The 25,161-nt window shown below is 39.8% G+C and overlaps 1 protein-coding gene and 3 long non-coding RNA genes across 23 annotated transcripts in view; 2 read left to right on the plus strand and 2 right to left on the minus strand.

Annotated features, from left to right (window-relative positions):
• LOC139354007 (uncharacterized) overlaps nucleotides 1-4,804 on the minus strand; it is a 978,888-nt gene extending 974,084 nt beyond the window's left edge. For 9 of the 15 annotated variants that reach the window (XR_011605075.1, XR_011605073.1, XR_011605072.1 and 6 more), the window contains exon 1: nucleotides 4,508-4,793. The gene's annotated coding sequence lies outside the window, so the exon portion shown is untranslated. Of the gene's footprint in view, nucleotides 1-4,507 lie in introns of all 15 variants that reach the window. The other 6 variants (XR_011605078.1, XM_070998217.1, XM_070998216.1 and 3 more) reach the window with 3 other exon arrangements.
• A 2,861-nt stretch (nucleotides 4,805-7,665) lies between these two features.
• Nucleotides 7,666-24,330, minus strand: LOC139354017 (uncharacterized). 6 transcript variants are annotated; one of them, XR_011605101.1, is made up of 7 exons: nucleotides 24,194-24,330; nucleotides 23,522-23,566; nucleotides 22,536-23,442; nucleotides 8,371-8,546; nucleotides 8,224-8,313; nucleotides 8,104-8,162; nucleotides 7,666-7,968 (listed from the first exon to the last, which is right to left on the minus strand). It is a non-coding gene; the product is annotated as an uncharacterized lncRNA (long non-coding RNA). The 6 variants fall into 6 exon arrangements; XR_011605102.1 differs by having other exon boundaries at nucleotides 7,667-7,968; nucleotides 22,536-23,464; nucleotides 24,202-24,329; XR_011605104.1 differs by having other exon boundaries at nucleotides 7,667-7,968; nucleotides 22,536-23,464; nucleotides 24,241-24,320.
• On the plus strand, nucleotides 18,008-20,714 carry LOC108015675 (uncharacterized). Its single transcript, XR_011605110.1, has 2 exons — nucleotides 18,008-18,241; nucleotides 18,298-20,714. It is a non-coding gene; the product is annotated as an uncharacterized lncRNA (long non-coding RNA).
• Nucleotides 23,197-23,710, plus strand: LOC139354015 (uncharacterized). The gene is made up of 3 exons (XR_011605095.1): nucleotides 23,197-23,324; nucleotides 23,382-23,471; nucleotides 23,531-23,710. It is a non-coding gene; the product is annotated as an uncharacterized lncRNA (long non-coding RNA).
• Nucleotides 24,331-25,161: the final 831 nt, after the last annotated feature.

Raw genomic sequence — 25,161 nt, forward strand, 5'->3', positions numbered from 1 at the left:
ACAATAAAAATATTATTCAAATAAATATAGAGGACATTTTACTACATTATTTTATCAACGGTCACAGTCATATAATGTAACTGTTGTTATTGTAAATTTAGACATATATCCTTAGTTATATGCATATAATACTAAATTTATTAATATTATTATTATTATCAATATAAACACAAATACACCAACAAAAGTACACTACATTGTACGAAACATCTTTTTTGACCCTAAATAGTTATTATGCCATTTGAACTAAAAACCTGCGGGCGTGATAGACCAATTGGTAAGGTGATGCGAAAAGTCACCGGTTCAAGTACGCGCCTGTGCAGATAACGTTGAAGGATTTTTAAGAATAATATCTAACATTTCCTTATCAATTGAAATCGCAAAGTTGTAATCAAAACCTTTTCAAATTTAAACTTAAAAAATAAATCAATTTGTCACGAGAGAGGCTCAAACCACTAACCCTCAAACAATGCGCTAGCACTCTGAGCCATCCCGAAATTTTTATCCTGCGGCAGAATGCTTTTTTGTGACAAAAATCTTTTTTGTAAAAAAATGTTTTTGAAGTGGAAAAATTATCTTATATTAGGGTGAATTTGATGACTTTCGTATAAGAGATTTTTTGCTACTCAATAGGGTCACACTGTCACCTAAATATGGGCATATTGATGACGATTTTTTTTGGGTGTAGGTTGCCCTGGTTGCCGTTAGCGTTTTCTTACGTGCTTGGGGATTAAATCCATGTGTAGACTTTTATTTCTTATTATTTTATTAATTATACCCGTTACTCGTAGAGTAAAAGGGTATACTAGATTCGTCGAAAAGTATGTAACAGGCAGAAGGAAGCGTTTCCGACCCCATAAAGTATATATATTCTTGATCAGGATCACTAGCCGAGTCAATCTAGCCATGTCCGTCTGTCCGTCTGTCTGTCCGGATGAACGCTGAGATCTCGGAAACTATGGGAGCTAGGCTATTGAGATTTGGCGTGTAGATTCCTGAGCTTCTTACGCAGCGCAAGTTTGTTTCAGTAGAGTGCCACGCCCACTCTAACGCCCACAAACCGCCCAAAACTGTGGCTCCTACAGTTTTGATGCTAGAAGAAATAAATTTTAACTGAAATGTAATGTTCTCATCAATACCTATCGATTGACCCAAAAAAAAAATTGCCACGCCCACCCTAACGCCCATAAACCGCCCACAAAAAATCGTTAATATGAACGTGGATATCTCGGAAACTATCAAAGATAGAGAATTGGGATTTCAGATTTAGATTCCGTAGCCTTATACGCAGCACAAGTTTGTTACGCGAATATGCCACGCCCACTCTAACGCCCACAAACCGCGAAAACCTGTGACGCCCACAATTTTTATGCTAGATAAAAAATTTTAGCTGAAATGTATTGGTCTCGACAAAACCTATTGACTGGTCCAAAAAATTTGCCACGCCCACTCTAACGCCCATAACGCTTAAATCTGTATACCGCCGGTAAGTGGCGCATTTTAATCTCGCTTTGCTACTTGCATATCTCTATTTAGCTGAGTAACGGGTATCTGATAGTCGAGGTATTCGACTATAGCGTTCTTCCTTGTTTTTTTTGTTTTTTTCCATTCTTGTACTAGATACTGGTAGAGTAACAGGGCACACTAGACTAGTCAAAAAGTAGTAGTCAAAGAAAGCGTTTCCAATCCCGCAAAGTATGTACATATGTATATTCTTCAGTCAGGAGTCGAACCGAGTCGATTTAGCCACCGTGTATCTGTCTGTCCGTACGAACCCAGAGATCTCGGAAAGTATAAAAGCTACAAAAATGGGATTAGGCATGTTGTTTCTACAGATCCCTTCGCAAACTAAGTTTTTTCAGCAACGTGTAACGCCCACTAACGATCGCAACGCTAAAATATGTATATGTTTATATGTTTTTTAAACGTTGTTAGAATAATCGAAAAAAAAACGTCTAAAACAAGTGAGAATTGCAAATATATACATATGTATTCTTCATTGAAATTATTCATTTGATTTTTATTTTTTATGAATGGTTTTTATCGACATTTCTCAACACGAAAAAAAAGTTTTACATCAATATGCCCCTATTTAGGTGAGTACTGAGTACCAAAAAATCTCTTATACGAAAGTCATAAAATTCACCCTAATATAAGAACATTTTTCCACTTCAAAAACATTTTTTTTTTCAAAAGTTGAAAAGCAGAAAGTTGCTGACATCTATTAAGCATATTCCTGTAAAATTTATATGGTAAGTTTCTGGCGCAGGATAAAACTACAGTTCTTGGCAGGAACCAATATCGTTTAACTTTTAAAAGTTGTAGGGAAAGGTGGCGAACTGATAAAACTCTATGAAATTGTAAAAATCATTTATTTTTATTCCCGTTACTCCTAGAATAAAAGGGTGTACAAGATTTGCTGGAAATTATGTAACAGGTAGAAGGAAGCGTTTCCGACCCCATAAATAATATATATTCTTGATCAGGATTACTAGCCCAGTCGATCTTGCCATGTCCGTCTGTCCGTATGAACTATAGAAGATGCAATACTGAAATTTGGCATGCAGACTCCAAAGATTTCTGCGCAGCGGAAGTTTTTTTCTTCAGATTGCCTCGCTTACTCTAACGCCCACAAACCGCCCAAAACTGTGGCTCCTACAGCTTTAGTGTTAAAAATTTGTAACTCAAATGTATTGTTCTCATCAATACTTATCGATTGACCCAAAAAAGGTTTCAACGCCCACTTTATCGCCATCAACCCGCCCACAAACTTCAAAAAATCGTAAGCAAGTTTGTTACGCGAACATGCCACGCCCACTCTAACGCCCACAAGCCTCCTAAAACATTCTAGAAAAAAAATGAAATGTAATTGTCTAACGCCCATAACGCATAAATCTTTCTGCCGCCTACATAACGAAGTATTGAGATCGCGGGTATAAATCAAAAGTTCTGATATGAAGTTTTATGACGAAAATGTGTTATACGATCTACTAAATAAATACACTTTCTAAATTTTGTATACGAAAAAAAGTTCAATTCTCAGGCAGTGTTAGATGTTCGAAACTGGTAAATAAAACTAGTTTTGTTGGTTAAAAATTTTAAAAAGGTATAAGAACCTGCGATCTCTTAGGCTGCATTACTCGGTAGAAAGGGATGACAATATAACGCGTACAGTTAACTTAAACTAGGTTTCCCGCTTATTGTATCGCACAGTGGGTGTCGTATCAATATATTACAACATATGTCGTACAGTGGGCCATGTCAGTATATGTCCTACTTCATAAACTTCTGCACATAATTTTTAAACGGTGGTACTTAGACAAATTATGTTAGAAAGGCGCACAAAGCATTTCAAAATACGTTTCTAACGACGTATAGCACTACAACTGTAGCTATTAGCTATTTATAGCTGTTTTATCGCCAAACTGGCTAGTTTTCAAAAGTGGTAGAACTAATGTTTCTTACATTGAGATGTTTAAGATCGTCTAGAGTTTTCAGGACCCAAAAAAAAATGTTTTGGGACAAACTAAAAAGCGGAAGAACTGACAAACAAGATAACATTTTTAATCCACAGTGATACGTGGAATGCCGTCTACAGTGATAATGAAATACAAATTTAACTGTACACCCTAAAAAAATGTATGCGTCACTTCTGGGCTTGAATTGAATAAATAAAGTTGTTTAATTTATAGTTCACAGAAATCAACAACAAATAATTGTTTAAGTTATCGGCTGTAGAAAAGAAAAAAATTAAGTCTCTTTACCCAACAGAATTTTTTCCACAAATCTTTGCTCTGGCACTGCTGAAACACTTATAAATTGAAGGTGTTTTTTAATTTTTGCTTCACCCTTTAGTCAGGACTCACAAAATTAAAAATTAATCACTTACCTTACACTCCCCTAATAATAATACAATTACGCAAACAATTTAAATTCGGTTTATGCAATTATGAACATTAACCATCAACAACATTTATAAAAATCTCTTTTGAATATAAAGCTTTAGTGAAGTATTTTTAAAGAATAAATTTTTGTGTTTGCGGGATCTAAATGCGTCAGACGAATAGTTGGCGGAAAGTTTGCGCTAACATTTTTCGGAAGTTAACAGAGTTAACATACAGGTACATTGCTGTTGGTTTGTATCGATAATTGAATCAATACGTTATCGCTTATTGCTCTGCCCTTCATGGGCAGTTGTTAGATTGTTCAGCTGAACGCACCCTTGAAATAATAGCACCCCCATAAATGGGGATCAACATATGTACATGTAGGATTTCAGCATTTCGTTTGCAATTTTATCGAAATCATTCAGCTCTTTCATAAACATGACATCGATTTTTTTAAGCAAGTCTAATAGACATATGTACAAAAATTTCGGTCAAAGCTAATAATTTTATTTTGTAGCGGTATAAATTCTGCATATATATAGCTTAAAGCCGCCGAAAGCTTCTATTAGCAGATGCATAAATATGTGAAAACGGGAATATCTTTTCTTTCGCTTACTTACTTTTTGAGCCTACAAAGCTGGGGTACAATTGACGGTTAAAATAATACGCGTAAAACAAAAAAAACAGTGCTGACCGGTAGGACGGATGTTGAGAGACAGAATGTTGGGAGTTTTATACCTAATATTTTCACGTTTTCTTATCTGTGCGAAAAGAACACAACACACAACTCTAACCAAAAGTCAAAGAGAGAGAGAGTCACACTCACAACACGTATAAGAAGCGACTACAGACACAACGGTTAATTAAGAACGCGAGATCGCGGAAAGTAAACATGATGTGCCAACGCTCAGAGGTGTACTGACCCCAGCAAAGCAGAGCTGTAAACGTGTCTTAGACGAGAGAAACAAGATTGAGGCGGAGAAATGGATTTCTCCTATGAGAGAGCGACAGAGAGGGATCTGAGTAAATCTAAGAGCAAACCAAAAAAAACTGGTTAGATAACTTACAGACTCGTCTCAAAACATCGGGGACTTTAAATAATAACTTCATGTGGAGAGAAGCTTATTGCGGTACCGTTTTCCAACTTTTTCCGTCGCGTCTAAAAGAAATCTTCCAGCGACGTCATATGGGGCCGTCCATAAACCACGTGGACAGTTTTGTGGGGAGGGGGGGTTCGTCAAAAGTCCACGGTTTTCAACGGGGGGGGGGGGGGGGGGGGGGGGGCCTATACCTTTTCTCTTTCTCAAAAATCGATCCATTTAAACCAATTAGAATAATTTAAAATTTAGCCGGCTATACATTTACTTTAGGGGCCGTCCATAAACCACGTGGACCAATTTTAAGCACTTTTTTACCCCCCCTCCCCCCTCGTGGACAATCGTGGATTTTTAACTAACCCGCCCCCCCCCCTTCCCATTTTGTCTACGTGGACTTTTTCATTGAAAATTTTTTTTTTCTTATTAAAAATGATATCTTAGAGATTTTTAAAAATGGTAAATAATTAGAAGTTTAATAGTAAATTTAAAAGTGGAATAAATAACATAAAGGTTAAAATTAAATTTTTACTATGTCCACGTGGACATTTACCTCAAACCCCCCCCTCGTGGAAAATCGTGGACTTTTGACGAACCCCCCCTCCCCCCAAAACTGTCCACGTGGTTTATGGACGGCCCGTTATGCTGTGTACAATTATTTTTTAAAACAATTTTCAATGGTAAGTTTTTATGCTTGCTTTTTAAAATTAAATAATAAGCAAATGAGAGACACATACAGTTACTTAGCTTACAAACTTAACAAAGAAGAACGCTATAGTCGAGTACCTCGACTATCAGATACCCGTTACTCAGCTAAAGGACGAAAGGGAAATGGAGATATGCAAGCAGCAAAGCGAGATTGAAATGCGCCACCTACCGGCGGTAGGCAGATTTAAGCGTTATGGGCGTGAGAGTGGGCAAATTTTTTTTGGATCAATCGATAGGTATTGTCGAGACCAATACATTTCATTTAAAACGTTGTATCTAACATAAGAATTGTGGGCGCCACAGGCTTGGGCGGCTTGTGGGCGTTAGAGTGGGCGTGGCATATTCGCGTAACAGACTTGCGCTGCGTACAAGGCTACGGAATCTAAATCTGACATCCCAATTCTCTATCTTTAATAGTTTCCGAGATATCCCCGTTCATATGTACGATTTTTTGAAGTTTGTGGTCGTTAAAGTGGGTGTGGCAAACTTTTTTTTTGATCAATCGATGGGTATTGATTTGAACAATACGATTCAGTTAAAATTTTTATTCTAGCATTAAAACTGTATAAGCCACAGTTTTGGGCGGGTTGTGGGCGTTAGAGTGGGCGTGGCGCGCTGCTGAAACAAACTTGCGCAGCGCAAGAATCTGCACGCCAAATCTCAATAGCCCAGCTATAGTTTCCGAGATCTCAGCGTTCATCCGGACGGACAGACAGACGGACATGGCTAATCCTGATCAAGAATATATATGGGGTCGGAAACGCATCGAAAATGAGAGGATATAGCAATATGGCGACATTAATCACGTGAGTGGAAGCGAAAAAGATATATTCGAAATTCGAATTGGCCTACTTCGATCATGTTGTCTCGCTTGCACTTACATACGTTTTAGTGGATTTTTTGATACTTGAGTTTTATCGTGTAGCCGGTCAGACGTACATTGTTCAGTTTCCTTAAGTGCGCAGAACAAGGAAAAGGTGAGTAACTTCATATATAATGTGTATATGTATAAAGTTTTAAAATACCATAGTAACATAATAAGTGGAAAAAACTAAAATCGTGTGCGATTTTCTTATTGGCTTTTTTATATAACTGCCCTACGACAACAAAAGCACGTGCAACTATGTATGTACATACATACGTATGCGTAAGCATGTCAGCGTGAAAACAAAATTAATAAGTATGTTATCTTACAATAAACATAATGGCATTTAAACATAAACATATTTTAAAATGCGCTTAAATTTATGTTTAGATCAGTGGTCGGCAGCGGCCTATCTAGTGAGCATAGGGAAGTGTTCTGCCCATCCTCTGCTCGCTCACGTATAACGTACATGTTCGTGTGACTTCGGCATGGGTCTTCGGGTCATTTTTTCTCAACTTCGGCGCGCTTTTTTGTTGCTGCGGCAGAGGATCTCAGTGCAAAGCAGAGAAACGTCTCGCTACAGCACGCCGCGCGCAAACTTCGTGTTTGTTACATTCACACTAATGCAAGGCAAACTTTTGATGGTATGTGTGTGCCGACCACTGGTTTAGATGTATGAACATGCTTATTAATTATTTTTTCTACGCCGCCCTGTAAAGTCGCTTGTCATGTACCTACCCTTCAGTTCCAAAAAAAAAGTTTCACTTGTGAATCACCTTGTAAATCCCGTGGGACATGTCCTCTTGCACAAGTGAAGAACAAGTGACTCTCCATATAGAAAATTGTATGGGATGTCCGCATTTTCACAAGTGAAAATTCAAATGAAAATTTTTCGAAGTCCCACGGGATTCCACTTGTTCCTTATACTCATTTTTCGTATGGCCTGTCACAGTGAAATCACTTGTGAAAATTCGATTTTTTCCATGAGTTTTCACTTATGAAATCACTTGCAAGTGACACGTCCCAAGTGAAATCACTTGTGACAATCAGAATTTTTCCCATGAGCTTTTACTTATAGAATTTAAAATACATAAATTTGTATTTACTTATTATTATCCCCTAAATTTGTCACGATGTACATCTAATTTTTATCTGCACGAGCCCTTTCGCGTTCTATGTAATAATTATAACAACCTTTATCATTTAATTTGCACTTCAACTTCTATCCCGGTATTAAAACCTAATATTTTAACTCATTTGCTTCATTCTTAGATGCTTCTTTTATTTTCATTTGTGTCCCGTCTCTATTGGTTTTTTGTATTTTCCTCGCGAACTCGTATTTTTTGCCCAAATTGATAAAAGGGCCCCGCGCGTAACAAGCACGTGCTTGGTGTCGTTGGGCCACTTGCTTGTACTGCTCGTAGTGCATCAACGTCCATCATATATGAAAAAAAATATATTTTAATTAAATAATGTTATTTACGTTTTCTGTTAAAGGACAATTATTGTTAGTAAGCCTAGTTTTATGTTACGTTAATTTGCTTCTTACATTGGTCATTGCCTTCCTTAAACCTTTGTCCGGTTCCTCCGAATCCTTGGCCAACGCTCCTGAAAAAATTCATGGGCATATGTTAAAAAATCCGTTTTATTTGTTTATTTGCTTATTTACCATTTAGAGCTGTGTTTCACCCTTTGCAGGATTTTTACTGGCGCAAAACATTTCATCATCCACTTTCGGCTTACGGAACCCATTGAATACCTTAATACTATAAACTAAGATCAATGCACAACATCTTCAACTTAATGAAACACTTACCTGAATTGATTATTTTCACTTTAAAGAACGAAAGAAGTAAATCTGCTGCGCACAATTTAAATGGCTTGCTTTCCTTTCAATAACTCAAACAGAATGAACCAAGTATTCCTCTCACCCCTTTACATGATTTCTTTTAATTTCTTTTCGCTGTTGACGCGTGCCACTGCACCTATACCCTTTTTAAAGTGAAAAATATCAGACTACATAATTTTTACTATTTGAGTTAAAAATACAAAATGAATTCTTTAAAAATGGTACTATTAAAATATTTTAAATATTTAAATAAATTTTAACGAACTAAATTTCTATAACTTAACTAAAAAATTATATTGTAATAGTAATGTATAATACGTAAGCATAACATTAAAAGTAAATTCAATTTACTTAATTTTACTATAATCAAATAATTTACTTTTATAAAACAATATTAATTGTTTTCTTTCGATAAACAATAATTTTCCTAAAATATTAGGGCATTTACGTGTCGCTGCGCCACGAAAATTTTTCCACCGGAACACTAGTCGCTAGCCGAACATAACGGAGAGATTCAAAAAAAAAACGGACCTGCTTAAATTTGTCTCTGAGAGCGCCGAGTGCAGGCAGATAGTAAGACAAAGAGAGGGAAGCAATCTGCCTCTCTTTGTTGCACGATCGTTTTCGTTGGCAGTCTTCTACGCTACGCCGACTTCTCTGCTGACGTCAACAGCGGCATAGCGTTTTAGGCACAGAAAAAAAAAACAAAACGCTGTTTGCCTTGAGCCATGTCACCGCGTCCCTACTGCAGAACTGAAGGGTACATACGTATGTATAGACAGATGCACGTGATTTTCATTGCTTTTCATAAAATGTTGGATATTCTTGAATTTCTTTCACAAATTATTTGTTATTAATCAATTAATTAGGGTTTCAAATTTTAGCGAGCACTTTCAAGCTTATGTGGTGGATGGCGAACTGGAATCTTTTAAGATTGTATAAAAACTATAATTATAAGTTAATCACAATTAAGAAATTTTAGTTAATAAGTATACATAAGTACGAAAAAAATACCTAATGTAAATATCTAAAATAACGTGTAAGTAAGAAGTACTGTAAATATTTTATACAAACTGTAAATAGGTAATAAAACGTATAATAAAAAAATTGGTATAATATATTTAATTTAAATTTATCTTTAAGATTATAATATCAAATTAACAATAAAATCTATTTGGCATTTTTAATATCCTACCTACTACAATGTACATTTGAAATTATTATATCAAATCTACAATCATACCAAATTTACAACAAATTTCAAAAAATTTATACCGCTTAATGTACCATTTCGAACATATCAAATTTATATTTGCCGAATCAAGGCCGAATTTGCCCCTTACTCTTAGAGTAAAAGGGTATACTAGATTCGTCGGAAAGTATGCAACAGGTGGAAGGAAGCGTTGTCGACCCCATAAAGTATATATATTCTTGATCAGGATCACTAGCCGAGTCGATCTAGCCATGACCGTCTGTCGCCATGAACGCTGTGATCTCGGAAACTATAAAAGCTGCCATACTGTGATTAGGCATGCAGATTCTAGATATTCCTGCGCAGCGCAAGTTTATTTCGTCAGTGTGCCACGCCCACTCTAACGCCCAAAAACCGCCCAAGACTGTGGATCCTATAGTTTTAATGCTAGGATAAAAATTGTAAATGAAATGTATTGTTCACATCAATACCTATCGATTGACCCAAAAAACAAACCGCCCACAAACTTCAAACATCGTAAATATGAGCGCGGATATATCGGAAACTAGAAAAGATAGAGAGTTGGGACTTCAGATTGTATGCTTGTACGCAGCGCTCGTTTGTTACACAAACATGCCACGCCCACTCTAACGCCCACAATACGGCCAAAACTGCGGCTCCTACAGTTTTGATGCTAGAATAAAAAATTTTAACTGAATTATATTGTTCTCATCAATACCTACCGATTGATCCAAAATAAAGTTTGCCACGCTCACTTTAACAACCACAAACCGCCCACAAACTTAAAAAAAAATCCTACATATGAACGCGGAAATCTCGTAACGCTTAGATCTGTCTGCGGCCCACATAACCACATATTAAGATCGTGGGTAAGTGGCACACTACAATTTCGCTCTCCCTTTTGCTCCCTTTAGCTGAGTAACGGGTACCTCGACTATAGCGGTATTTCTTGTTTGTTATTGGAAACAGAATGTTTTTTGTTTTGATCGTGTACTGTGAATATGCAAATAGATACATATATGAGTAACGGGTACCTCGCCTATAGCGTTATTACTTGTTTTTTATTTGAAACAGAGTGTTTTTTGTTTTGATCGTGTACTGTGAATATGCAAATAGATATGTTCATGTATAACACTAATTGTTCACGCCAAAAGGGCGTTAAATTTCGAGAGGCAGTGTCGAGCGGCAGTTTTCTGTAGATGTCCACATCTCGCTCTCTAGTTAGGCTAGGCCTAAGCAGTTCTTTTTTTTCAAGTGTCCAAATAAACAACCACGCTCGTCGCGAAACAACCCGAAAATCCACCCGAGTTTTCTCCGTACCAGTTTACCTAAGTTCCTACATTTTCAGCGATCAAGCCGAAGGGGGTCACTAACATACAATTTGTTTATTGGGCACAACTACACTGCTTTCACTTTAAAGGCTTAACATAGAAATTAAAAAAAAATCGGAATTAATTCAAAGACTCTTAGTAAGTGTCAAATGGTACAACCTGCTGCAAATTCCCTGTTAGACATTTTTTCAAATTAGTTTTAAAATGTTCATTTCACCCGGAAAAAAAGCATTTTTTTTAATTCACCTTTCTTAACCAAGTCTTCCCATTTTTTCTATTCCGCTTTGTCTATTGTGACGTCATGGCCTTCACATCTTGCTGTCTCGCTGTCTGGCATATAAAAATAGCCAAGCCGTTAAGTTTGACCGCATATAATACTGGTAATGTTTGCTTTTTACTTAAATACATGTATTTAATAGAAAATTAAAAAAGGATTTTGTTTAAACATTGAATTGAACAAAAATGTGTGTACTTAAAAAAATATTAAAAAAGTATTGATTCCGTAGATTTGGTAAGCCGCCAAACTTTCAATGTTCCTGTTAGACTAATTGGAAACTTGCCACGATGTACATATAAATTTAGTCAGCACAAGCCATTTCGCGTTCTTTCTAATAATTATAACAACCTATATCATTTTATTTGTTCCTCAACTTCTATCCCTACATTAAAAACTAAAATCTAAGCTCATTTGCTTTAGTCTTGTTGATCCATGTTTGGTCCTGTCTTTATTTGTTCTATGTACCTTCCTCGCGAACCATATTTGACCGAAATAAAAATGGGCCCGCGCGTAACAAGCACGCGCGTGATGTCGTTTGGTCCACTTGTTTGTACTGCTCTTAGTGCGTCAACGTTCAACAATATAACTTTGGTGTTATTTGACATGTTAACTTCTTTTTTTGGAAATATTGTTCTTTTTTATATTTCAGACCCCGGAAAGCGGTGGTTGTCTTCGACATCGCTGGACAAATCGATGGACATACGAGAGGACCCGCAAAGCTCTATCTAAATTGGAAAATCGATCCAGGAAATCTTCTGTCGGCATAGATGCCACATGGGCTTTAACGGCACGCTTTTCGATCTCAGTCACCGGCAGGTCGGTTCACTGGCTGGGCCAATGATCGCGGCGACGTTGCAGCCAAGTGGGTCCATGCCACCAAAGCGGGTTATCCACCAGCTCTTGAAGGGGAACTCCTCCACTAGCCAAATCAGCTGGGTTATGTTTGGATTGAACGTGCGACCAATTGGCCGCCTCAGTGGACTCGGTGATCTTCGTCATCCTGTTGGTAACGAACGTAGTCCAATGGCACGCTGGTTTTGCTAACCATGCTAGCACAATCGTGGAATCGGTCCAACAATGGAATTTTGAGGTCAGCCTCGGCATATTTGGAAGAATGGCTTCGGCCATCTCGGACAAAAGGAGAGCCCCACATAACTCCAGCCTGGGAAGGGACACCGTTTTGACTGGCGCCACACGCGTCTTGGCCGTGAGCAAGTGCACCATCGTCTTATGGCCCACTTCTACGCGCACATAGATCGCAGCACCGTATGCCTTTTGCGAGGCGTCACAGAATCCGTGATGCTCTACGCGGAACTCTGGATGGAAGGAAACCCATCTGGGTATTCTGACCTGGTCTAGGACCGAATAGCTCTGGAGAAAGCTGTTCCACCTTTGGCACAGCTCAATTGGAAGTTTGTCGTCCCAGCCTAGATCCTGAGGCCAAATCTCTTGCATGAAGATTTTGGCACACACAACAAATGGAGCAAGCCAGCCTGCTGGATCAAACACCTTGGCAATTTGGGAAAGGACTTGGCGTTTCGTGTGGGAGATTTCCGTTGCTAAATCTGGTGGGACGAAAAAGAACTCATCGGACGTCGCCTTCCATCGTACGCCGAGAGTTTTGGCTGTGCTCTCAGTGTCGATCTCGAGGAAGTCGGTTGTCAGAAGATGATCGCTTTGGATATGAGCTAATATTTCTTTGTTGTTGGAGGTCCATTTTCTCAATGGAAACCCCGCGGAATCTAGAGCACTTTGTAGCTCGCGAACACTGGACTTAGCGTCCTCGGCGGAGTCAGTTCCCGAATGATATATGATTGGAATGACGTTGCTCGCTCTTGGATGGCTGAGCTGCACGTCAGTTGCCAACTGTTGCAGGACTCGAATGGCCAGGAATGGCGCGCAATTGACTCCAAAAGTTACCGTCTGTAATTCGAAATCTCGAATGTGCCCCTCACTGTTGCGGAATAAGATGCGCCGGAAAGGGGAATGCTTCGGATCTACCCATATCTGCCGATACATTTTCTCGATATCGGCACTGTACACGTATCGTAAATATCGCCACTTCAGGATCTGGATCGTTAGATCGGACTGTAAGACTGGGCCAGCATGAAGGATATCATTTAAACTTACCCCATTCTCTGAAGGGCTGGAGGCATTGAAAACCACACGTAGCTTAGTGGTTGTACTTTCCGGCTTGAGCACGGCATGATGCGGAAGGTAATAACTGGCAGAATTATGGGTAGGACGGACTTCTTTCATGTGATTGAGGTCGAGATATTCTTGAATCACGGAGTCGTATTTGGCTATCAGCTGACTGTCCCTCTTTAGGCGTTGCTCGGTTCTTAGGAACTGCGACAACGCGGAGGATCTGGAGTGACCGAGGGCGGATTTTACGTTTTGAGGATCACGAAACGGAAGACTTACGACATACCTGCCGTTATCGTCTCTCGTAGTCGTTCGGAGAAAATTTTCCTCACATGTCAAATCGGAAGATTTTGTCACTTTTACTGGCAGATCCTCCACCACCCAAAATTTGGTGAGAAGCCTATCCAGGGACGTGTCAACTGTGTGGGAGATTCGTGTGGAAAAAACGGAAATCTGATTTTCTCTTGGAGCTGGAACAGGTCCTGTTAGGATCCACCCGAAAATGGTTTCTTGACCGAGGAGAGAGTCACCAATGTTCGGCAGGGTGCCGCTTAGGAGAATGGATGGCAGTACGTCGGCCCCGACCAGAAAATCTATCTGTGCGGTCTCGTAGAACTTTGGATCCGCTAGTGGCAGTTTGGGAAGATCCCGTAGAAACTGTTGCGGAATCGGTCCAGCTAATTGAGGAAGAACATAGGCCGTCGTGTTTACTTACAGGCCAGGCCTGGTCGGAGAACGGATGGTAAACTGAAAGAGCTTTTTGGATTCAGCGGATACTGTCTGGTTTAAGCCTGATACTTGGGCTCGGATTACCAGGTTAGGCAACTTAATTAATTTGAACAGCCGCTCAGTGGCAACTGTCGTATTTGGTCTTGACCTGGGTCTCGGGGAGGGATTCGAAGGCGATGGGGAGGAGTTGCCTCTGTGTAGTAAGGTGTGATGGCGGCCGCGGCACGTAAAGCAACTATGAGTGCTTTCACAATCACGCAGCTGATGCCCTCGTGCGAAGCAGTTCAGACACAGCTGCTTCCTCTTTATATATGCCGACCGCTCGTCGACCGTCATCTGGAGAAACCGTGCACATGTGCGGACAGGATGGTTTTCCTTCTTACAAAGGTCACATCCTTTTGGCTTGGGTGCTACCCTTGTCTCGTAAAAATTTTTATACTTCGAGGCGCTGCAGTGGGGCAGATGTTTTTGGCAGACATTGACTCGAGCCTGACGGCCGTACGTCGTCTATGGCTTCTAAGGTCCGGTGACGCTCCGTAAGGAAGGTGTTCAGATCCTGTCACGTCGGAATCTCGGCCTTGTTGTGCAGGGACTGTTCCCACAAGGATAGCGTGAGCTTAGGAAGTTTGGAGGAGCACATATACACTAAGAGGCAATCCCAATTTTCGGTTTCAATTCCGGACATTTCTAAAGTCGTGAGGCAACCCTGGATGGTGCGTTGGAGTTCACGGATAGCTGACCCAGATTCCTGATTAACGGACTTCACCTTAAAAAGTATTTTTAATTGGCTATTTTCTAACAACCGCTTGTTTTCGAAACGCTCAGTTAGGTTAGCCCAAGCTGAGCGAAAGCCGTCATTAGTAAGGGGTGAGTTCGACACTATCGTGTGTGCATCGCCGCTTGATTTGGCATTTAGGTGAAACAGTTTTTCGACTGGCGTCAGCCTTGGATTGTTTATATAAATGGCCGTGAACTGATCCTTAAAGGTCGGCCACCGCAGATAACCTCCGGTAAAAACCTCGGTATCGCACGGAGGCAGCCGACATCCAGAGGAAATGTAAGTCTGGGTAGGAACAGCTTGAACTTGGGGAGCCTGGGCTATCATATCCGCGACCTGAGCCCCACATCTCTCGTAAACGGAATAGCCGTATTTAGCCTTGAGAATTGGCAAACTATCTAAACTGCTATGCACCCGGTGCATTCATCGTATTCTGCCTTGATGCGGTCCCATAACGCGCGTATTTCTTCGCGGCGGATGTTCAGCATGGACAGAGTAGGCCGAGAAATACAAAATGGAAGCAAGTACCGACCTGGTTACTTTGCGGAATTAAACCCAATGATACGGACTAGGAACGGTGAGTGATGAGTTCGTATATCACCCGTGGAGATATAATACTATAATATTTAACCTTTTTGGTATATTTATATTTTAATTGGGATCAAGTTTGGTATATATATATTTATTAGTGCTGGTATTTTTTGCGTTTCAAATAAATTGAGGGGGGAAAAATACGAAATATGTGTTTATATGTAGTCCCCGGTGGTGTAATTGTATTATTTCGCCTTTATTTAAACGTCTGAATGAAGAAAATACCAAAATATGCCAATAAGTTGTTGGCCGGAGGAAGCTATTGTTTTATTTAGTATTAGAGTATTGTTTTAATTGAATTTAATATTCCAAGGGAAAAATACTAAAATATACCAAAAAAAATTGGTGGACGGAGGATGCTATGCATGCGGTGGACTGCTGGTATTATTTTCCCTGGATAAATAAATTTTACGGAGTAAATACCAAATACCGAAAAAAAAAATGGCGAAGTAATTTATTAATTGTCGTTGTCGGATTTAATCGGACCTGGATTTTGGACAAATCGTACAGAAAGTCAAACGAATTATATTTTCAAGTGGCTGACTGCAGACCGGCAATTAATAAGACGAAAAGCTTTATTTATCTTATCGGCTCGAATGGATCAAAATGTACGCCGGGTGGTAGCGGGGTACGTCGGCGCCGGTAGAATGGCGTGGGAGGCGACGGCGGGAAACTGGCGGCGTCGGCGGGCTGCTGCGCTGGGCTTCGGCGGTTTGCTGCTGGTGCGGCGGAAAGCGTCTAGGCTGTAGGGGAGAAAACCACTCGAAACGCGAAGTGCCCCTTGACCGAAAAGTAGTACGCAAATGCTCACTTTGTAAAAATTAGGCGGGGGTACGACCGCGGTTTATTCAGTAGGAATGCCAAAGTTGAACTCCTTAAGTCTAAGCTCAGCTCTGCGCTCCAAAGCGCAGCGGAGACTTCACGGAGGGGAGCTGGGAACAGCGCAGGAGAGCGGGAGCGCGAGAGAGCGGGAGAGCGAGAGAGCGGGGCAGCTGGATAGCGGTGCCGGTCCACATTTGCCGGACAGTGGGCCTGAACAGTAACTAATGGAAGCCTTTCTCTACAAACTTGGGTGCTCGACAGAGAACAATCCTTTAACGTGCCAAACTATAAAATTTGTTGCGCAGCTTGCCAATGTGTGTGCAGAATTGCTTTCGAGGCGACAAATAAAACAAGAGGCGCCTTTTAGTTTCAAAAATTAAGTTTCACCCATGAATCACCTGAAAATATAATAATAATAATGAATCACCGTGACGTATCAGCTATTACGCGTGCGTCACGCCAGATACCTTCAGTTCCAAAAATCAACATCTCCACAAATTTGTGTGCCCGACCGAGAACACCCTGAACTATTTGTTGCGCTGTTTGCCAGTGTACGTGCAGAAATGGTTCCGGTGACATGTCAGTTGATAAGATGTCACATATGGAATTAAAAATATTTTATTCACCGTGTCCCAATGTCATGAGTGAATTTATGTGTGACATTTTTAAGAAGTTATGAATATAATTACTAATAACATTTATTTTTTGTTGATATACAAGGGTGGTCAAAAGTATTTTCACAAAAAAAAAGTTAAATATATTCATAATTTGAACTTACATCTTGTTAACTTTGGCATCAATGGAAAGGTAATTTAAATGCCGTTTGAATGATACAATACATTTCTTAACACATTCAGTTTTCAAGTCGAGGAAAAAAGTTCAAAAAGGACATTTTCACACAAATTCGTCCTTTTCAATAAGTACTGAATGTGTTAAGAAATGTATTGTATCATTCAAACGGCATTTAAATTACCTTTCCATTGATGCCAAAGTTAACAAGATGTAAGTTCAAATTATGAATATATTTAACTTTTTTTTTGTGAAAATACTTTTGACCACCCTTGTATGTTTGCTTTAAATTGTGTTATTTAAGTTTTCCATTATCGTAAAATTATTGTTAGTAAGCTTTGTTTTTTAAATGGTTAGTTTATTGTTAAAACTTGACGTCTTTCTTTCTTTTCTTGGCCAACGCTCCTGATGTAAATGATGTAAATGTAAGGGCATATGCTTAAAAAATGCGTTTTTCTTGTTTATTTGTATATTTACCTTTTAGAGCTGTGTATAGTCCTTTTTATTTTTATTGGCACAAAACATTTCATCATACCACTTTTGGCTAACGGAAAAACGTCTTAAACTTAATGTGAATCTTACCTGAGTTTGTTATTTTAAAAAAATATCACTTTTAATAACAAAATAAATGTGTTTCGCTGCGCACAATTTAAACTTTTTAGTCCTTAAGCCTAGTACTCAGATCGACGAAAACCGCGAGCTAACCATAGGAGTGAGCGAGAGGCAAATACGCGGCTAACGCTTTTCGTCGGGTCTGTTTTTCAGCGCGGTACTCAGATAAGCTAAGGAAATACCAGAAAAATACCAGATTTCGCGAGTGAATTTTCGACGAACGCCGTTAGCCGCGGCCCAAAGAATAGGAAATTTAATCTTTGGCGGTGTTCGTGCAAAGGCGATATGGAAACTAATAATTAAAAATGGAAGGAAAACACACAAAATCGGAAGCAGGAGGTCAGTGCAGATTACATAGGACGCCAAATCCAAGCTTATGCCCTTTATTTTGGGATTTCACGGACAGGAAGCAATTCCGCAAAAGGGGCAAATTCGCAGAACAGTTGAAGAGCTGGAGGAGATCCACTAGAGAAACCCAGTGGGAAGCAACATGCCGAGTGGAACTTCGATCTCTATATGGACATCCTGCCGGGCGCGTCCTCGCAAAGAAAGTAAGATCTGGCCAAAAGAATTTGGTCGCGTTGTACTATTAGAAGTATCTTTTTAGCAGAACCACCAGTAATACGATCTCCGACGACCTCTCCATTAGGACCACGGACACCACCATCACCAGCTACATGGCAGCTTAAGCGAAGCTGGGGGACCCGCTGGCTTCTATAGGGAGGAGGACAATAGGGCTCCCGCTAAGGAACAGTTGGAGAAGCCAAAGCCAGCCACTGCCAGGATGCTGGGCGACTTTCTGCAGCGTCAGCGGATCAACCCCGATCTCCCACTTCCTCAAGGTCCAATATGCCTATTGGGACTCGGAGCTGTAATGCGGTGGAGCGGCAAAGATGGCGAAGCATCCGTGGGACGAGAAGGAAGCCTTAAACTTCTAATTTACATAAACAAAAACATTCGTTGAACATTTCATTTATTTTTATTTTGTGCACCAGCAGGCTCTTTTTTTTTAAATGGCTCCTATTGAGTTTTTTTCCGTGTGGCAAAAAGCCCAGCTGCTTGACAGTAAGACCATGCCACATGCATTGCGGGTGAACTTTTGAAAACTTCGGTTACACTACAAAGAATAATATTTTTCGACTAGTGAAACTCTTTGCCGATCTGAGTACTAGGCTTTATCAACTATCACGATACTATAATGCAGCTTACACGCCCTTCGCATACAGTCTATCCGTTGGAAGCCATTTGGTTTTTTGAGAAACGTGAATTTCCGAATCCCACATCTTTCATCTTTAAGCCTAGTACTCAGATCGACGAAAACCGCAAGGTAACCATAGGAGTGAGCGAGAGGCAAATACGCGGCTAACGCTTTTCGTCGGGTCTGTTATTCAGCACGGCACTCAGATGAGCTAAGGATATACCAAAAAAAATACCAGATTTCGCGAGTGAATTTTCGATGAACGCCGTTAGCCACGGCAGAAAGAATAAAGCCTAGTACTCAGATCGGCTAAGAGTTTCACTAGTCGAAAAATCTTATTCTTTGTAGTGTGACCGAAGTTTTCAAAGCTCACCCGCAATGCATGTGGCATGGTCTTACTGTCAAGCAGCTGGGCTTGTTGCCAAACGGAAAACAAATTAATTGGAGCAATTTAAAAAAGAAGAGTCTGCTGGTGCACAAAATAAAAATAAATGAAATGTTCAACGAAAGTTTTTATTTATGTAAATTAGAAGTTTAAGGCTTCCTTCTCGTCCCACGGATGCTTCGCCATCTCTCCCGCGCCATCTGTAGTCCAGCTCCAAGTCCCAATAGGCAATAATGGCGGGTGATGGCTCCTCCAGCTGTCCCTAAGCGGGCGACCTTATACTTTTTGGAGGTGGAGTCTTCAGTGGAGAGCTGGTCGGAGATCGAGCGGTGTTCCATGTTCCTTTCCACTGGGATTCTCTTGTGGATCTTCTTCAGCACTTCAACTATTCTGCGGATTTGCCCTGTTGTGGTATTGCTTTCCGTCGGTCAAGTCCCACAATAATGGGCAACAGTTTGGATTAGGCGTCCTTTTTCACCTGCACTGATCTCCTTTAGCCGTTTTTTGTGTTTTTCTTCCATTTTTCATTTTTAAATTCCCCACCACTTCTGCACGAATAGCGCCAAAGATTGAATTTCTTATTCTTTGGGTCGCGGCTAACGGCGTTCATCGAAAATTCACTCGCGAAATCTTGTATTTTTTCTGGTATTTCCTTACCTCATCTGAGTGCCGCGCTGAAAAACAGACCCGACGAAAAGCGTTAGCCGCGTATTTGTCTCTCGCTCACTCCTATGGTTAGCTCGCGGTTTTCATCGATGTGAGTACTAGGCTTAAGAAATTTAATCTTTGGCGGTGTTGGTGAAAAGGCGATGTGGAAACTAAAAATTAAAAATGGAAGGAAACCCACAAAATCGGATGCAGGAGGTCAGTGCAGATGAAATAGGACGCCAAATCCAAGCTTATGCCCTTTATTGTGGGATTTCACCGACAGGAAGCAATTCCACAAAAGGGGCAAATTCGCAGAATAGTAGAAGTGCTGGAGGAGATCCACTAGAGAAACCCAGTGGGAAGGAACATGCCGAGTAGGACTTCGATCTCTACATGGACATCCGGCCGGGCGCAACCTCGCAAAGAAAGTAAGATCTGGCCAAAAGAATTTCGTTGTGACCTCTCCATTAGCACTCCGGACACCACCGTCACCAGCAACTTGGCAGCTTAACCGGAGCTGGAGGTCCCGCTGGCTTCTATAGGGAGGAGGAAAATAGGGCGCCCGCTAAGGAACAGTTGGGGAAGCCATAGCCAGCCACTGCCAGGATGCTGGGCGACTTCCTGCAGCATCAGCGGATCAACCCCGCTCTCCCACTTCCTCAAGGTGCAATATGCCTATTGGGACTCTGAGCTATACTGCGGTGGAGCGGGAAAGATGGCGAAGCATCCGTGGGACAAGAGGAAGCATTAAACTACTAATTTACATAAATGAAAACATTCCTTGAACACTCCATTCATTTTGATTTAAATTTCTTTGTGTACCAGCAGACTCCTCCTTTTTAAATTTTACCAATTGATTTGTTTTCCGTTTGGCAACAAAACCAGCGGCTTGACAGTAAGACCATGCTACATGCATTGCGGGTGAACTTTGAAAGCTTCGGTCCCACTACAAAGAATAAGATTTTTCGACTAGTGAAACTCTTAGCCGATCTGCGTACTAGGCTTTAAGTAAATACACAATATTAATATTTAATTAATTTAATTAAATATTAACGGACTACGTATCTGTAACTAATCTAAAAAAATTACATTGTAATTGTAATGTATAAACACAAACATAATGCCTAAGTAAATTCAATTTACTTAATTTTACTATGATCAAATAACTTACTTTTATAAAGCAATATTTGTTGTTTTTTCGAGATAATTCTTAACTTTAACTTAACTTAAGCACTTACCTGACTGACAAAAGATCTAGAAGAACCCTTCAATTCAATTCAAAATAAGATTTCACCTGTGAATCACTCGTGACGCACGCATGATAATCTATATAGACATTTGTATGGGATGTCCGCTTTTTTACTCGTTACAGTTTATATGCAAACTTTTCACAGTCTATCCAGATTTCATGCGCTTCTTATACGTATTTGTCGTATGGGATGTAACTTTGTCTTTGTGATTTCATGTGCGACAGAATATAAAACATAATCAATAAATATGGTAAAAATAATTTTTTTTTGGTTGTTCAGGCCCACTGTCCGGCGAATATGGACCCGGGCACCGTTATCCAATTGCACCACTCTCCTAGTGCACCGCTCTCCCGCTCTGTTCCCAACTCCCCTCCGTGAAGTCTCCGCTGCGCTTTGAAGCGCGGAACTCAGTTAAGATTTAAACAGTTTGGGACTGGCAGTTCATAAGAATAAACCGCGGTCGGTCCCCCGCCTAGTTTGTAGAAGTGAACAAGTGTAATTTCTTTCGGTCAACGGGACACTTCGCGTATCGTGTGGTTTCTCCCCCACAGCTCAGACGCAGTCCGCCGCATCCGACGTACTCCAGCCGCCGAAGCCCAGCGCAGCAGCCCGTCGACGCCGCCAATTCCCGTCGCCGCCTCCCACGCCAACTACCAGCGCCGACGATACCTCGCTACCCCCGGCGTACATTTTTGTCCTTCGAGCCGGATTTTGAAACAAGAAAAGTAAAGCTTTTTCATTTTATTAATTGCCGGTCTGCAGTCAGTTTGACTTTCTGTACGATTTGTCCAAAATCCAAGTCCGATTAAATCCGACAACGGCAATAAATAAATTATTTCGACATTTTTTCTTTGTTTTTACTTTTGCTACGTTCGGCCATATTGCCCATTTTTCAGACTCCCTCTTTTAATTGCATTTGGCCGTGCATCAATACGTGCATAAACTTATATAAAATCGAGAAAAAAATTCGAAGCTTAGAAAAAATATTGTGCAAATATATGCCAAGCATACAGTGAGAACTATTTAATTTGCAGTGTTCTGCCAACTCAGGCCCCCAAAACTTTCCAAGATTTTCTCACTGTACATCCGCAGCCGCTAAAATACTTGCACATATTTTTTCGTTTTTCCAAATACAGTCCACATACAAATAAATCGAAAACGTAAACCACAACACATAGCCGCCGGCAATAATTAATTAATAAATATAAAACCTGCGAACATTACATACATACATATCCATATCTACATACATACATACATATCCATATCTACATACATACATATCTACATACATACATATCTACATACATACATATCTACATACATATTAATATCTACATACATATAAATATCTACATACATACCCTTCAGTTCTGCAGTAGGGACGCGGTGACATGGCTCAAGGCAAAAAGCTTTTTTGTTTTTTTTTTGTGCCTAAAACGCTGTGCCGCTGTTGACGTCAGCAGAGAAGTCGGCGCAGTGTAGAAGACTGTCTACGAAAACGATCGTGCAACAAAGAGAGACAGATATTCGGAGCTTCCCTCTCTTTCTTTGTCTTATAATCTGCCTGCACTCTGCGCTCTCAGAGACAAATTTCGGCAGGTCCGTTATTTCTTTTGAGTCTCTCCTTTATGTTCGGCTAGCGACTAATGCGGAAAAATTTTCGTGTCACAGCGACATGTGAATGCCCTAATATTTTAGGAGCATTATTGTATATCGAAAAAAAAACAACTAATATTGTTTTATAAAAGTAAATTATTTGATTATAGTAAATTTAATTTACTTTTAATGTTATGCTTACGTATTATACATTAATATTACAATATACTTTTTTAGTTAAATTATAGAAATTTAGTTCGTTAAAATTTATTTAAATATTTAAAACATTTTAATAGTACCATTTTTAAAGAATTCATTTTGTATTTTTTACTCAAAAAAGTAAAAATTATGTAGTCTGATATTTTTCGCTTTAGAAAGGGTATAGGTGCAGTGGCACGCGCCAACTGCGAAGAGAAAACAAAAAAAATTAAGTAAAGGGGTGAGAGGAAGACTTGGTTCATTCTGTTTGAGTTATTGAAAGGGAAGCAAGCCATTTAAATTGTGCGCAGCAGATTTACTTCTTTCGTTTTTTAAAGTGAAAATAATAAAGTCAGGTAAGTGTTACATTAAGTTGAAGATGTTGTGCATCGATCTTAGTTTAAAGTATAAAGGTATTCAATGGGTTCCGTTAGCCGAAAGTGGATGATGAAATGTTTTGTGCCAATAAAAATCCTGCAAAGGGTGAAACACAGCTCTAAAAGGTAAATATACAAATAAAAAAGTAAAACGCATTTCTAAACATATGCATTACATTTTTCAGGAGCGTTGGCCAAGGACTCCGAGGACTCGGACAAATCTTTAAGAAAGGCAATGACTAATGTTAAAAATAAACTTACCAAGCAAAAACACAGAAATAATAACTGTACAATTTTTGAAAATCTTAATAATACTGTATAATTAAAAATAATTAAAATGAAATTAAATATGTATGTATTTTAAATTCTATTTTTTTATAATTGAAAACTCAAGGAAAAATTCTGATTTTCCCAAGTGATTCACTTGGGACGTGTCCCTTGCAAGTGATTTCACAAGTGAAAACTCAAGGAAAAATTCTGATTTTCCCAAGTGATTCACTTGGGACGTGTCCCTTGCAAGTGATTTCACAAGTGAAAACTCAAGGAAAAATTCTGATTTTCCCAAGTGATTCATTTGGGACGAGTCACCGGCACGTGACAGGCCATATGAAAAATGAGTATAAGGAACAAGTGAAATCCCGTAGGACTTCGAAAAATGTTCATTTGAATTTTCACTTGGGAAAATGCGGTCATCCCATACAATTTCTATATGGAGCGTCACTTGTTCTTCACTTGTGCACGAGGACATGTCCCAGGTGATTCCCAAGGTGATTCACAAGTGAAACTTTTTTTTTTGGAACTGAAGGGTATCCATATCTACATACATAAATATCTATATATACACATACCTACATACATTCACATATAATTACAATTCCCACCATCCCGTTCTCACTTATTAACGTTTTCCGTCGGCAATCCGGTTAAATATAGTAAAATAAAAATTAGACCAGCCGACGTGAAAATTTGTTTACCTCATTGTGTTTTAAATAACAATCACGAATCTATTCAGTATTTTTCGGTATTTGGTATTTACTACGTAAAAATCTTTTTATCTGGGGAAAGTAATACCAGCACTCCACCGAATGCGTAGCATCCTCAGGCCAACAACTTTTTTGGCATATTTTGGTATTTTTCTTTACTCAGAAGTTTAAATATGGGCGAAATAATACTATTACTCCACCGGTGACTATAATAGATATTAACACATATTCGGTATTTTTTCTCAAAAATTATTTCAAAAGCCTAGTACTCACATCGACGAAAACCGCGAGCTAACCATAAAAGTGAGCGACAGGCAAACAGGCGGCTAAAGCGCGGTACTCAGGTGAGCTAAGGAAATACCAGGAAAAATACCAGATATCGCGAGTGAGTTTTCGATGAACGCCGTTAGCCGCGGCCCAAAGAATAAGAAATTTAATCTTTGGTGGTATTCGTGCAGAAGCGGTGGGGAATTTAAAAATTTAAAATGGAAGAAAATCACCAAAAACGGCTAAAGGAGGTCAGTGCAGATGAAAATGGACGCCTAATCCAAGCTGTTGCCCATTGTTGTGGGACTTGACCGACAGGAAGCAATACCACAACGGGGCAAATCTGCAGAACAATTGAAGCGCTGGAGGAGATTCACTAAAGAATCCCAGTGGGAAGGAACATGAGACATCGTTCGATCTCCGACGAGCTCTCCTCCACCAGGTACTTGACAGCTAAAGCGGAGATGCAGAATGCGTCGGCTTCTGTAGGGAGGAGAAAATATGGTCGCCCGCTAAGGGACAGCTGGAGGACCCATCACCAGCCATTATTGACCAGCCTATTGGGA

This window comes from Drosophila suzukii (genome assembly GCF_043229965.1).
Source record: "Drosophila suzukii chromosome 2 unlocalized genomic scaffold, CBGP_Dsuzu_IsoJpt1.0 scf_2c, whole genome shotgun sequence".
Taxonomy (NCBI): domain Eukaryota; kingdom Metazoa; phylum Arthropoda; class Insecta; order Diptera; family Drosophilidae; genus Drosophila; species Drosophila suzukii.